Below are 16685 nucleotides of genomic sequence, written 5' to 3' on the forward strand. Positions count from 1 at the left end.
TACCCAGAATTCACATCTTGTTGCACATCAGAGGATTCACACAGGAGAGAAACCGTTTAAATGCTCTGAATGTAGCAAGTGTTTTACAAAGAATTCAAGTCTTGTAAGACATGAGATTATTCACACAGGAGAGAAACCATTCAAATGCTCTGAATGTAGCAAGTGTTTTACCCAAAAATCAGATCTTGTAAAACATCACAGGATTCACACAGGAGAGAACCCATTTAAATTAACCATTAACACAATTTTTTCTCTTAGGTGAATTAATGAACAGGATCATACTAAAAACAGAAGACATTTTGGGAAAGGACTTTGTACTCTGAACATGAGTGTTCCAAAAGTATAGTCTCATCTACATGTCATAAAGACTACAAACATCAGTTCCTAATAAACTCTTTTGGATTTACACAGTCTTATTTTTTTTTTTAATAAAAGAAACCTTCTACAAATAAGCTGCTGGTGAATAATGTGCTAGAAGCCCTGTCTATATTCTGAATGTCTCAAAAGTTTTGCTTATAAATCACATCTGACCATACATCAGAAGACTCACACAAGAATGAAGCCATTTAAATGCTCTGAATGCTACAAGTGTTTTACCAAAAAGTCAAATCTTGATGCACATTACAGAATTCACAGAGAAGAGAAATCATATAAATGCTCTGAATGTAGCAAGTGCTTTACCAAAAATTCAAGTCTTGTAAGACATGAGAGGATTCACACAGGAGAGAAACCATTCAAATGCTCTGAATGTAGCAAATGTTTTATTCAAACGTCATCTCTTGAAAACAATTGGAAGATCCAGACAGAAGAGAAATTATTTTAATGCTCTGAATGTACCAAGTGTTTTACTCATAATTCATGTTTTCTTGCACATCAGATGATTCAAATAAGAGACAAACCATTTAAATACTCTTACTGTAGCACGAGTTTTACCCACAAGCCAGCTCTTATACAGCATCAGAGGATTCACACAGGAGCAGCAAGTGTTAAATTGAAAGAAGAGCACTTGTCACTCACCAGAAGATTCATACACAAGAGTCACCCTGAGGATCTGAATGTAGCATATGTATCATAAGCAAGTTATGTTGTTCTATCACAATAATATCCATATAGGGGATATGCAGTTTTATTTTTTTTTCAATCTGGCAAGTGTTATATATAACATCAAGGCCATGTTATATGTCAGAGAAGACTAGAGTGGTCTGGCAAGGGGACTTGGGGGCATTTTCCATCTGGAATGGTCTAACTGTAATGATCTAGGGCTGCACTACACAATCACACAATGACAATGGGGCAGCCCTTCCTGAGCTCTGTAATATACTACTGCTCTGCTCATGCAGGTAAAGGGACTAGGAGAATAAAGAACGTTCTATACAGAAGAGAGTTCCAGCAGCTCTTCTCAGTACTGGGATTCCTTCTATGACAGGCAGAGCTATGAATACTGAACATATCTAAACTAACACTGCACACTGCCATGTTCCACACTACATGTGCTCCCATTGGTCTCTGTTACATCTCCTTAATGTTTCCCTCATACCGTTCAATCGCTATCTTGGTTGCTGTATCCCCTAATAACCAATCAGATCATCACATTTGTTGTTTTTATGACACCAGAGTACTAATAGCTGATATCTAGTTTCTACGGGTTACAGCAAATCCTTGTTCTTCACACCATGTTATTAAATAAGCCTCAAGGAAGAGACATTGCTCCCCAGTCTACTTGTATTTTATTAGTTATCTAAATCATACAGCGCTGACCTGTATATAGACTGAAGAACAATGCTCACACAATATCTGTAATTACCATTTATTTTACTGGCGGCTGTTTCTATCACACTTGTTGTTGAATAAAATCTGATCATGATACATGTGGAAAATCTGTTTTTGATTGTGGAACTAACATCTTTTTTCAGTATTAATTAATATTGTACACTCTGCTATATATTTTAGAAGATGGAACCAGAGGTGATATTTAAGGGGTTGTGTGATGCTGATAATATGAGAGCCAATAATAAAAACATTGCAAAGACCAGTTATCATTATTATCATACAGCAAATGTATTAGAGGGATGTAGTAGAAATGTCTACAATGAATTTGAATACGTTTTGAAATGTAAAATGTCTAAATCATAATGTTGACTTAGATAATGTCTACACTGTTATAATGTCGACCAAAATAATGTCAACACGGTAATAATGTCTTCACCTTTAAAATGTTGACATACATTATGTCTACACATCCAAAATGTCGACATCTAAAATGTGGACACATAACATCGCTGACAGGTTTGTAATGTCTACACTCTTGTAATGTCGACATAACTAATATCTACACATACATAATGTCGCCCTGTGAAATTTTGACACATAACATGTCCAACAGGTCTACAATGTTGACATTATATAGTTAAATTGTCAACATCATAAAGGAAAATGTACAAGATATTTGGCAAAATACAATTCATTGTATAACAGACGCATGCAGTCATGTATGTTTATTGTCAGTCATGTTTTCTGTATTATCTTAATGATGTGTTGTCCTGGTATTTTATTGACAAAATTAAAATCATTCTATTCCTTCTAATGTAGAAATGAATGCACTATATCTATGTGTGTGTTATATGTCGCAAAAACAAATTACCACAACCATTTATATCCTCTAAAATACCACGACCATGCCTATCCTTATAACTGTAAAGTAGATGACAACCAAAGAAGACTTTATTGACTCTAGTTTAGTACATATAATAATGGTAATAACTAGGACGGCCTGCAAATAATTTAAAGTTTTTAACTTATAGGAAAATGTGCAAGTTGTTTTGCAAACTACAATTCATTACAGCTGATGCTCATACAGTCATGTCTGCTCATTGTCAGTTATCTTCTTAATGATCATGTGTTGTCATGGCATCTTATGTGACAAAATTAAAATCATTATAACCCTGTTGTTGAATAAATGGATGAAGCAAATGTTTACAACTGTGATATGTCACAGCAACAAAACATAATTTAGTGCAACCATTTAATTACAATAAAAATCCTATGCCTGCTCTAATTACTGTAAAGTAATTGACAACCAAAGAATACTGTATTGACTTTAGTTTAGTACATCTATTAAATATTTCTAACTCATATGACCTGTAAAGAATGTAAAGTTTTATTATTTGGACTAACAGCAATGAAACACTGTACACCCCATAGTTATTTTATTTGTAATTATAATTATTTTCCAGTCCGCTATTAACTGTGTTAGAACACTGTGATGCCATAACAAACATATATATTATTGTCTTAGATTTATAAGGCATCAGAGTGCTCCGCAGTGCCGTACAGTAGGGAAAACAGGACATACATAAAACAGGGACATACAAGGTAGACAAAATACATGCAGACATGAAAATAAAGATTATAGAGGACCCTGCTCAAAATAGAGCTTACATTGCAAATGTGGTTCAGAGTGGAATAGTTCAGGAATCTGCAGAACCGATTACTGGGTGTTTTAAATTAAAGCGCATATTGCTCTCAGTTTGCATGACTTGATGAATCAGGCACAGGGTCTTACTGACAATCAGCAATTGCTGAGTAAAAGAAAACATAGACAGTATTCCCTGCTAGCTGCTGACTTTCCTTGTCTCCGGTCATCCAGAGAGACAACAACTCACTGTGTAATGGTGGCTAATGAAGTAAACTTAACACACATCTATCCATTATATATATATATATATATATACATATACATCAGCTCTAATACCCTAGGACCACCTCCAGGGCATTGCATAAAATTACTGCCCTACTTGAGCTGCATTATTTGCATAAAAAAAATAAAAAAAATAATAACTATTCTGTACCCACCACTCCCATATAGCAATGCCCATCATGGACAACCTTCCCATAGATTGTTCCAATTTTATGGACACATTATGAGGGATTTTCTGATCGGTTTATTTCATTAACGTCCCACAACAATACTGAATGCGGTTGGATTAATCACTGCTTCTAATTTGATCTTTAGCTCTCGATATTGAAGCCTCCATCAAAGACTTCTTTCATTTTAATACTTCTGACGACATTCCTCATCTTCATCATCATTGTTTATATATAGTTCACCACAGATCCCATAGTGCTGGACAATCAGCTTACAAATATAACATACATCTTACAGATATGAAAAACATGAATATAATAAACATATTAACATATACATAAATACATTTAAGTATAACAACATGTACATGGATACTCATGAGCTGGCATACGGCTAGTATGGATACAAGTATGAGTTCCATGTATGAGAGTGAACAAACAGCAGAAGACTTTGCCATATCAGAGTCATATGAGATTGACAGACATGAGGTTTAGGGAATAAAGGACCCTGCCCATGATAGCTTACATTCTAGAGAGAGGGAGTAATGAGAGACAGTTGATGCAGATAGGACATGAGTGGATGAGGTCGACAGAGGAAATAGTTGGAGTGGACATGATGGTCTAGGAGGGAGTGTGGTAGGCAAGCTTGAAGAGATGAGTTTTGAAAGGAATTCCATTGGTTGGAAGCAGATTGGGAGAAGTCTTAGAGATGGGAGTGGAAAAAGGTTTATAGAGCGGGAGAGAGTAGAAGGTCAGAAGTAGAGCACTGTGGTTGAGGTGTCGTCTATCTCTTGATGAGGTCAGAGATGTTTGGAGGGGAAGAGTTTATCATGACAATCGGTTCTTACCACCAGAGATACTCTGAGAATTGCACAAAGCTACATTTGAGGTCTATCACAAGGGCAACATCAATGCCCTAGAATAATTTCAACCTTAAAAATGTCAAATTTAGGGAACCAAATTGGATCACTGCTCATCCAGTCCTTCTGTTGACCTTTTTTTAACAAACGTAACACTCTACTTTCCAAAACGGCTGCCATTAACCTTAAATATACACAGTAGACTTCTATGATAAAGCAATCCAAGCTTACTAATGTGAGTCAACAAGCTTAGATCAAAGAAGGTTGTAGAAACTTGGATTCATCAAATTCCAACGAGGCATATTTACTGACCTCATAAAATAATATTTGAATTTTGGGACTTTTATTCGTCGCTGTATAATTTGTCTGTAATATGGGTATTAGTAGTCACTTTGGCTTTATATGTCTTACATGAAAGTATTATACTTCCATTGTGCCACAATCCTCTAGCTGCACCCCCTAGTGGTTACTCACTATTTGTGCCATAACGACACTCTTCACATTTTATGAGGGTTGTCAGCTGCGTGTGCTCTCTTTCATATGCTTATATGCATATGATAGATAATTTCAACCATTAGCTCAAATGAAGTGTTCATTTGTGACTGAAATATATTGGTGTATATATACTGTATGTTATTAAATGTTTTATTGTCTTGTTGTGTTGTATATCTGTATATCAAAAGCATTGTTTTTTTAAGTCAGTTTTATTCAAATATCTGCTGCAGTATGTGATCTAGTCTATGAAAGATGAGAAGGTGAGTAATTTCACAAGCAGAACTGTCTATTCTGAGTGATACCAGGGGAGAGGTAATAGTACACAGGGCAGGTAATAGTACACAGGGGAGGTAATAGTACACAGGGGTGGTAATAGTACACAGGGGAGGTAATAGTACACATGGCAGAGGTAATAGTACACAGAGGAGAGGTAATAGTACACAGGGGAGGTACAAGTACAAAGGGGAAGTAATAGTACACAGGGAAGAGGTAATAATACACATGAGAGGTAATAGTACACAGGAGTGGTAATAGCACACATGGTAGAGGTAATAGTACACAGAGGAGAGGTAATAGTACACAGGGGAGGTACAAGTACAAAGGGGAGGTAATAGTACACAGGAGTGGTAATAGTACACATGGTAGAGGTAATAGTACACAGAGGAGAGGTAATAGTACACAGGGGAGGTATAAGTACAAAGGGGAGGTAATAGTACACAGGGGGGAGGTAATAGTACAAAGGAGAGGTAATAGTACTCAGGAGAGGTAATAGTACACAGGAGAGGTAATAGTACACAGGAGAGGAAATAGTACACGGGAGAGGTAAAAGTACACAGGAGAGGTAATAGTACACAGAGGAGAGGTAATAGTACACATAAGAGGTAATAGTACACAGGGGAGAGGTAATAGTACACAGGAGAGGTAATAAAACACAGGAGAGGTAATAGTACACAGAAGAGGTAATAGTACACAGGGGAGAGGTAATAGTACACAGGAGAGGTAATAGTACACAGAAGAGGTAATAGTACACAGGGGAGAGGTAATAGTACACAGGAGAGGTAATAGTACACAGAAGAGGTAATAGTACACAGGAGAGGTAATAGTACACAGAAGAGGTAATAGTACACAGGAGAGGTAATAGTACACAGGAGAGGTAATAGTACACAGGAGAGGTAATAGTATGCAGGAGAGGTAATAGTACACAGAAGAGGTAATAGTACACAGGGGAGAGGTAATAGTACACAGGGGAGAGGTAATAGTACACAGGAGAGGTAATAGTACACAGAAGAGGTAATAGTACACAGAAGAGGTAATAGTACACAGAAGAGGTAATAGTACACAGGGGAGAGGTAATTGTTCAGTAGGTGAACAGTGAAAATTGATACAACATAGTGGAAGAACTATAGAACACAATAATTAGGTAATGAGCACCTAAGGGGTGACGTCCTTTCCTCTGTTTTATATTCTTACACATTTCTTCTATTACTACTGATCACACTTTCATTAAAAGTTTAATATATAACTTGGTAAGAGAATGGTCTGACAAATAAAATATACTTTTAATAGATATAAATAAAAATAGGGATGTAAATGTCTCTATGCTACGACATCAGTGTGGAATGAGAGCGTCTCCAATACAGAATTATATCCCCTTTCCTCCCTGTAATAGTAACACGTTGTTCTGGGAGAGCACCTCATAGAGAGACATATAAAATAAGACATAAACATGAGATAAACTGGGATAACCCACTGGTATTTATATTTATGTGATTTCTCTATCCGCTGAGGATAATACATTTGTGCTTTAAACTGAATAATACTAACAACAGACAGATATATCTGCTTATACCAGGAAGCACCTGTGAATTATCTCAATAAACAAATATAAAGGACAATTGTTAACTTACCTGGAAAAAAATATTAAAGGGCCATCATATGGTGATGGGGATAAAGAACGTAACATGGCTTCATACTAAACCCCACACCCAGTTCTCTTTATAATATGATATGTTTATTAATACAGATGATTATGTACTTTAAAGTCCAAAGACTATATAGAGGATTCACAGCAATCTTTGCATTTTAAATCACATGTTAATTTTATATTTCACTGCTGGAGTTATTGTAAAAAAACATATAGTGTTAAGTTAGTATACAATAAAGATTAGTATTTTACAAGTGTTTAGTTTTTGACCACTTTTTCTACTTTAGTGGACTAATTGTCTATTTGGTTGAGGGGAGCCCCACCCACATCTAAACCTGTAAATTGCTTCATTACTAATGATTAGGTGACAAGTCCATTATCTCCTGTGTAGATATATCACAGCTATGTATGTTCACAGTTTTCATTTAAGTATTAATCTAACTTGCTATAGCTTATTGTTTTTACCATAATATTAGTGAATCTCTTACAAGTTTCACACAGTTTTCCATATATATATATATATATATATATATATATATATATATATGCTGCGTGCAGATTAGAGATGAGCGGGCTCGGATTCCGAAAGGGATCCGAGCACTGTTCGGATATTTCCGGCGGGCAAAAAAAATGAAAACGAGGCTCTGTCGTCCAAGTCTCGCGTCGAATCTCGCGAGGGGTGGGAGGGAGGGCCCAGAACAATTCCATCTTGTACCTCTTTTTTTGGCATTATGTGCTCAAGCTACCTCGGTGCAACCTTTTGGCCTAAAAACAATATTGTGAGGTGTTCAGAATAGACTGGAAATTTGTGGAAATGATTGTTATTGAATATTATTGAGTTTAATAATAGCGTAGGAGTGAAAAAAAAACACAAAACAGTTTTTTAGCACTTTTTATGTTTTTTTCAAAATAAATCTGAATCCAAAACCTTAAATCCGAACCAAAACCTTTCGTCAGGTGTTTTGCGAAACAAATCCGAACCCAAAACCTCAAGCAAATTCGAATCCAAAACTCAAAACACGAGACACCAAAAGTGGCTGGTGCACATCCCTAGTGCAGATAAGCTACAACACAAACAGAAAGCATAGCAATTGGTCATGTTAAGACCCAGAAGTGGAGGAATAGGTCGTTAGTTGGTCAGCTTAATATATATTGCAATGTGGAACTAACATAAGAGGTTTTTTTATATAGAAAATCAATTAGCAACAGATTAATTGTATCTGTACCTGAGATGCAGATCATTACTGTATATAATTATTCTTGATATTTAGAACAGGTCTTTCTCTCACGCTCTCTGCATAGACAATAGGTGAGTCCTAGACAAAAGGTCCATTTGTTGACATAACAGGATGTCAGAGACTGTGATGATCTAATTAGAAGATTTTAACACCTGCTGAGGTCTAATTATAATTTATCTATTTATTCAGTGACCTTAGGAATGTTTATATTTCATTTACATGTCAATGAGATTTACATGAGAGACCTGGAGACAAACAGTCTGAGAACCTTCTGGTTATCTTGGTAACTATTGAAGAGAGATGGGGAGGAATGACTATAAATAGGCAGTATCAGCCCTGTGTTAGTGAGTTGGTGGCTGGAGAGCTGGAAGGATGGATCAGTAAGAATGATCAGGAGGGAAAGAGATAGAAGGAGAAATCTTCAGAGTAAGGTAAGTGTATTACGCTTAAGAAGATACATAAACAAATTTTTGTGTATATTATGTTGTAAATAATTTAGTGTTATACATGTGTGATGCGTTTTTACCTTAACAATGTTTTTATAGTTAGTACTGCAACCTAGCAGAATTATAATTTTTTCATTACACTAATTTGCATTGTTTATCCTACAGTACTTTGAATTATCATTATTAAGTATTGTATAGCAATATGAAGCTGGGTTAACATGTCTTGAACTTTAAATATCCTGATAATACACTGTACATTATATGTATCTACTTTCCCACATAGTTGCAGTGTAGTTGAGATATTAATGAACCATTATAAATATTAATGTACATTTATATTATCTTCAAAAAGAAAAAAAGATGCACAAACAGGCTACCCAAATTATATACCACATATCCAATTAATAAGTTAACAAATTATGTTTATTAGCATCCAACATACAAAATTAAAATAAAAAATAGAAAAAGAACCCAATTGCCTTTTATTCATAAAATAAAATAAATGGGTTAATATTTCTCTTGGTGCACACAGCAGAGTATACACATTCATTAGTATCTCCACGAATTGTGTAAATAATTATTTGTCACAGATATATCCTATTCAAAGGAAAAGTCACTCCAAGTGCTAATTGCAGGTATTATTCTATTAGACTACTAGGGAAAACATAACATCCCTCTTATAACTCAGAGGCATAGATGGTGTTATCCAGATCGCTGCTTTCGGGGCAAATAAGATCAATGTTTTACTTAGTATACAGCAATTAGTATATTCAGCCTCCCGAAGTGCTTCATAATTCAGTCTCCCCAGCACCACATAAAACACAGCTCCCCATCTGTTACCTTATCACGGCTCAGTGTATTTGCTGTGTATGATTAGCAACGTCGGGACCCAGGTCTCTCTTTTACCAAATTCAATAAGGACATATGTGACCATTCAGGCTACACTTTTCTGGTCAAACAAATCATTCCTTTTGCGTGTTTCCCTGCATAATCACACTGCAGTTTCTTCAGATATGTGGAATTGACAGTTGAACCAAATTTTAACTTAGAGCAGACCAATTATGGCTTTTTTTTTATCACAGATAACATGTGATACAATCAATTAATTTCCACTAGTATGATATCAAACAGCATGGCAGAAATATTACATATATCATAAAAAAAATAAAACAATAAAAAAATGCTTTATTGTTTTATGATATATATATAGTATAACTGATTTTAATTGGCCTTGAAAGCTGAATGATACCATCTATGCTTCTGATATGTAAGAGGGATATTATTTACTCCCTAACAGTCTAACAGAAGAATACCTGCAATTAGCACTTGAAGTGAAGTTTCCTTTGTATAGGATATATCCGTGATTAGAAACTTTTACACAATTCATGAAAATATTAATGAATGAGAAAAATTCATTGTGTGTACCACTGGAATTATTAACCTTCTTATTTTATTTTATAATTAAAAGGCAGTTGGGTGCTTTTATCTATTTTTTATTTAATTAGGTGGATTTTACTTTAATATTGTATTTTTGGATGTTAATAAAACATTTATTTTTAAATGATTATTTGGATGAAATGTATATTTTTTGGGGAGCCTGTTTTCAATTATTTTTTTTCTTTTTGAAGTTTTGGGTGTTTTAATTTTTGCACAGTAATTTATTATTGGAGCAGCAAATCCCTTCCCAAATAATTAAGAAATTGAAATAAAAACAAAAAATTAAGGAATTAATATTCCATTAAGATCAATTTGATCTGAGTATTTTTAAGTGTTTTAATCATATGAAGTAAGGGTTTTCGGTCTTTGTGCAAATTTGTTGCACAATTGTTTAGGATTAAGGCCCAAAGAGTTTCCTGAGCCAATTTATATAAAATGCACTCAGTGGCCACTTTTTTAGGTATACCTTTCTAGTAATGGAACAGACCAACCTTTAAGTTGCTGCCACATGATTTTCTACCTCATTTTGAACACTTTTAATTCAGTGGTGCACTTATTGTGAATTTTGTTCACAGGAGCACCACCTACAACAAATATGTAAGTTACTTAATTTAATAATGAGAAGGTGGTGAGTACTTCATCACATGTGCGGATAATTCACAGGTTTTTGTTTTGCGTAGGTGTGCAGATAAGCCATCACAGTTTTGTTTTAAGTATTTATGTTTGTTTGACAAAGTACACAAAAATAAAAACAATGGTCAATGACTGGGTCATGTTTGTTAGTGTACAAAATATTGTTGTGTTCCTTACACAATATAACACTACTACTGTTAAAATGCATTCATTAATGTCATTGGCTTCTTACTATAAGTATGCTTTTTTTCTTACAGGTGAATTAATGAGCAGGATCACTCTAAAAACAGACGTTTTGGAAAGCACCCTGTACTCTAAACATCTGCGTGTTCCAAAAAGATACCCTCATCTACAAGTCATATACACTACAGACATAAGTTCTTTATAAACTCTTCCGGATTCACACATTTTTGAACAGAAGAAACCATCTACAAATAAGTTGCAAAGCAATAATACGCTAAAAGCCCTATCTCTGCTCTGAATGTCACAAAAGTTTTGCTTATAAATCACAACTGATCATACATCAGAGGACTCACACAAAAATGAAACCATTTAAATGCTCTGAATGCTACAAGTGTTTTACCACAAAGTCAAATCTTATTGCACATTACAGGATTCACACAGGAGTGAAACCATTTAAATGCTCTGAATGTACCAGGTGCTTTACAGATAATTCAACTCTTGTTGTACATAAGAGGATTCACACAGGGGAGAAACCATTTAAATGCTCTGAATGTAGCAAGTGCTTTACAAATAATTCAACTCTTGTTGCACATAAGAGGATTCACACAGGGGAGAAACCATTTAAATGCTCTGAATGTAGCAAGCATTTTACCAAAAGCTCACATCTTCTTTTACACCAGAGGATTCACACAGGAGAGAAACCATTTAAATGCTCTGAATGTAGCAAGTGTTTTACCCAAAAGTCACATCTTCTTAGTCATCACAGGATTCACACAGAAGAGAAACCATTTAAATGCTCTGAATGTAGCAAGCGTTTTACAACTAATTCAAATCTTGTTGTACATAAGAGGATTCACGCAGTAGAGAAACAATTTAAATGCTCTGAATGTAGCAAGTGCTTTACAAATAATTCAACTCTTGTTGCACATAAGAGGATTCACACAGGGGAGAAACCATTTAAATGCTCTGAATGTAGCAAGTGCTTTACAAATAATTCAACTCTTGTTGTACATACGAGGATTCACACAGGAGAGAAACCATTTAAATGCTCTGAATGTAGCAAGTGTTTTACAGAGAATGCAGTTCTTGTTGCACATAAGAGGATTCACACAGGGGAGAAACCATTTAAATGCTCTGAATGTAGCAAGTTTTTTACCCAAAACTCACATCTCCTTAGACATCACAGGATTCACACAAGAGAGAAACCATTTAAATGCTCTGAATGAAGCAAGTGTTTTACCAAAAATTCAGATGTTATAGACATGGTAGGAGTCACACAGGAGAGAAACCAATTCAATAATCTGAATGTAGCAAGTATTTTGCAAAGAAATCAAATTTTTGCACATCAGAGGATTCACAAAGGAGAGAAACTATTTAAATGCTCTGAATGTAACAAATGTTTTACCCAAATGTCATCTCTTGAAAAACATTGGAAGATTCACACAGGAGAGAAATTATTTGAATGCTCTGAATGTGGAAAGTGTTTTACTCATAATTCATGTTTTGTTGTACATCAGAGGATTCACACAGGAGAGAAAACATTTAAATGGTCTTAATGCAGCAAGTGTTAAATTGAAAGGAAATCACTTGTCACTCAACAAAAGATTCATGCGCAGGAGTCACCCTGAGGTACTGAGTGTAGCATATGTTTCATAAACAAATTATCTGGTTGTATCATCATAATATGCATATAAGGGATATGCAGCTTTAATTGTTTTCAATCTGACAAGTGTTTTATATAACATCAAGGCCATTTTAATGTCAGAGAAGACTATAATGGTCTGGCAAGGGGACTTGGGGGCATTTTCCATCTGGAATGGTCTAACTGTAATGTTCTAGGGCAGCACTACACAATCACACAATGACAATGGGGCAGCCCTTCCTGAGCTCTGTAATATACAGCTGCTCTGCTCATGCAGGTAAAGGAACTAGTAGAATAAAGAACATTCTATCCAGAAGAGAGTTCCAGTAGCTCTTCTCAGTACTGGGATTCCTTCTATGACAGGCAGAGCTATGACTACCAAACATATCTAAACTAACACTGCACACTGCCCTGTTCCACAATACATGTGCACCTATTGGTCTCTGTTACATCTCCTTATTATTACCCTCATACCTTTCTATTGCTGTCTTGGTTGCTGTATCCCATAACAACCAATCAGATCATCTCCTTTGTTGTTTTGATGATACTAGAGTGCTAATAGCTGATATCTGGTTGCTATGGGTTATAGCAAATCCTTGTTCTTCACACCATGTTATTAAATAAGCCTCAAGGAGGAGACAATGCTTCCTAGTCTACTTGTAAAGGTCCTTCATATGTATTTCTTAGAGATGCAGATCATACAGCGCTGACCTGCATATAGACGGAAAAACAATGCTAACACAATATCTGTAATTACCATTATATTACTGGCGGCTGTTTCTATAACACTTGATGTTGAATAAAAACAGATCATGATACATGTGGAATTTTTGTTTTTGATTATGGAACTAACATCTTTTTTCAGTATTAATGAATATTGTGCACTCTGCTACATATTAGAAGATGGAACCAGAGGTGATATTTAAGGGGTTGTGTGATGCTGACAATATGAGAACCAATAATAAATACACTGCAAAGACCAGTTATCCTTATTAACATAGAGCAAATGTATTAGAGGGATGTAGCAGAAATGTCTTCAATGAAATTGAAGAAGTTTTGGAATGTAAAATGTCTAAATCATAATGTCGACCAAAATAATGTCAACACGGTAATAATGTCTACACATTATAAATTTCAACATCTAAAATGTGGACACATAATATTGCTGATACGTTTATAATGTCTACACTCTTGTAATGTCGACATAACTAATATCTACACATACATAATGTCGCCCTGTGAAATTTTGACACATAACATATCCAACAGATTTACAATGTCGACATTATATAGTTAAATTGTCAACATCATATAGGAAAATGTACAAGATATTTGGCAAATTATAATTCATTGTATAGCAGACGCATGCAGTCATGTATGTTTATTGTCAGTCATATTTTCTGTATTATCTTAATGATGTGTTGTCCTGTCATTTTATTGACAAAATTGAAATCATTCTTACCCTTCTATTATAGAAATGAATGTACTAAATCTATGTGACTGTTATATGTCGCAAAAAAAATTAACTCAACCATTTATTTCCTTAAAAATGCCACGACCATGTCTATCCTTATAACTGTAAAGTTGATGACAACCAAAGTACACTTTATTGACTTTAGTTTAGTATATATAATAAAGGTAATAAATAGGACGGCCTGCAAATAATTTAAAGTTTTTTAACTTATGGAAACTGCAATTCATTACAGCTCATGCTCATACAGTCATGTCTGCTCATTGTCAGCCATCTTCTTAATGATCATGTGTTGTCATGGCATCTTATGTGAAAAAATTAAAATCACTCTAAATCTGTTGTTGAATAAATGGATGAAGCAAATGTTTGCAACTGTGATATGTCGCAAAAAAAAAACATAATTTAGCGCAAATATTTAATTCCTCAAAAAATCCTATGCCTATACTAATTAATGTAAAGTAATTAACAACCAAATAATACTGTATTGACTTTAGTTTAGTACATCTATTAAAGATTTCTAACTCATATGACATGTAAAGGATTTAAAGTTTTATTATCTGGACTAACAGCAATTAAACACAGTACACCCCATAGTTCTTTTTTTTGTAATTATGATTATTTTCCAGTCTGCCATTAGCATGTGCAGTACAGTACAGAAGACAGGACATAGATATAACAGGGACATACAAGGCAGACAAAATACATGCAGACATGAAAATAAAGGGTATAGAATTATAGAAATTCCATAAGTGGGGCTCAACACGGGAGAAGTCTTGTAGGTGGGAGTGAGAGGTGGTGTAGATAAAGGTGAGTAATTTGAACTGGATTCTGGAGGACACAAGGATCCAATGTAGAGACGGAAAGTGGTGCAGCAGATGTGGATCGGTGAGAGAGGAAGATCAGTCTTGTAGCAGCAGCTTTCTATTTATTACATTCCAGAAATTGATAGATAGAATCTGAGTGGTTGCTATGGGCAACATCTCCACTTTTTAAATCTGACGGAAACTCACAGCTTGATAAATTTTCGCCTTAGACTTTGCAGTTAGTAGATCAATAATCACTTTTGTGAGAGCTGTTACAGTGGAATCTTGGGAGTGGAACCCTGACTGCAGAGAGTCAAGAATGGAGTGAGAGGAGAGAAGGTGAGATAGGGGTTTGTACACTAATAGCTCAAGTAGTTTGGAGACAAATGGGAGGAGAGAAATAGGGCAGTAGTTGGAGATGGAGGCTGTATCATCAGAGACTGTATGTGGTAGCTGGAGCTTTATTGTCTAGGGCTGAAGTAAGTATTTTGCTGTAGAAATAGGCAGCCTGATTAGGGCAGGACAATGCAGCCATAGGAGAAAATAGTTGTTTTAATAACAATAAGAAGTTGATTGGGTTAACAGTACTTAGGTGTCAGTGTATATGTGTGGATTTGGGTGCAGGGGACGGGCATGAGGTGAACTGTAAATGATGACTCTGATTAGAATTTATTTCACCTTTTTCCATTTTTTTATTTCTAGATAGATCAGGTAGTTTTGTTTTAATTAACACTTTCACGCCCACATATCACACATGTTTAGATTGGTCTTGGTCTGACGTTTAATATTACGCTTCAATATAAATCTATATTTTTAATAATATGTCAGGAGGAAGTGCTGGTCTGGGTCATACAGGGTTATGAATGTTTTGCTGTCATAGGAATGGACGGCTGCAGTGCTGAACTGTGACCACAATCATTAGACAGTAGCGGATCCTATGTATCCATGTGCCGGGGATCCCAATAAATAGTGTTTGGCCGTTCCCCATAGAGGGAATATTGATCTGCATCCTGTTATCTCTAAATCTATCACCGGGAGGTGAAGTGTATTAGCCGGAGGTGGTAAAGTCCATAATAAATGCCACAACCAAGATGGCTATGCTCTCTGTGGAGGAAGCAGGGTGACCCCACTGGAGAACCACAAAAGACAATTCTAAATATCCCCTTTCTTTTGTGTATAACTGCAAAATATTCATACACTGTGAAGCAGCGTAATTACTTGGTGTATGTGCACAAGATTATTTACATTTGTTCAAAGGAAACATAATACATGAAATATTGTGTTGTAAAAGTTAGTTATCTGTGTATTTCAATGTTTATATTTGCGTATATTCTACCTAGGGGTTCTTGAATATACAGCCAGGTGTGAGCCATAGATAATGTGGGCTTATTGTTTAATCGCTGGGACATAACAAGCTTTTCAGATTGTTTGGGTTGGGAGGTAGTTTGATTATATTCTCAGTGAGCCCTATTGTGTGGGGACAGATAGGACAAACATGTCCCCAAGTCAGCCCAGACATCATGGCACCATATAGTTCACTATGGGGAGGATTACTACAGCAGGGTATAAAGGTAGGGTGTATACTGAGAGTGGGCTACTTCATTGGAAGGCTGAGCAGGAATTCAGGTTCCATCAGTTTGTTCTTTCCATCATCAGTTTAGCCCACGGTGTGAGTCAGTATGCCAGGCT

At 35.5% G+C, this 16685-nt stretch overlaps 1 pseudogene; it reads left to right on the top strand.

Annotated features, from left to right (window-relative positions):
* The first annotated feature begins 556 nt into the window (after nucleotides 1-556).
* Nucleotides 557-16371, top strand: LOC142149641 (uncharacterized; annotated as a pseudogene).
* Nucleotides 16372-16685: the final 314 nt, after the last annotated feature.

Source organism: Mixophyes fleayi, chromosome 4 (assembly GCF_038048845.1).
Source record: "Mixophyes fleayi isolate aMixFle1 chromosome 4, aMixFle1.hap1, whole genome shotgun sequence".
NCBI classification, from domain to species: Eukaryota; Metazoa; Chordata; class Amphibia; order Anura; family Limnodynastidae; genus Mixophyes; species Mixophyes fleayi.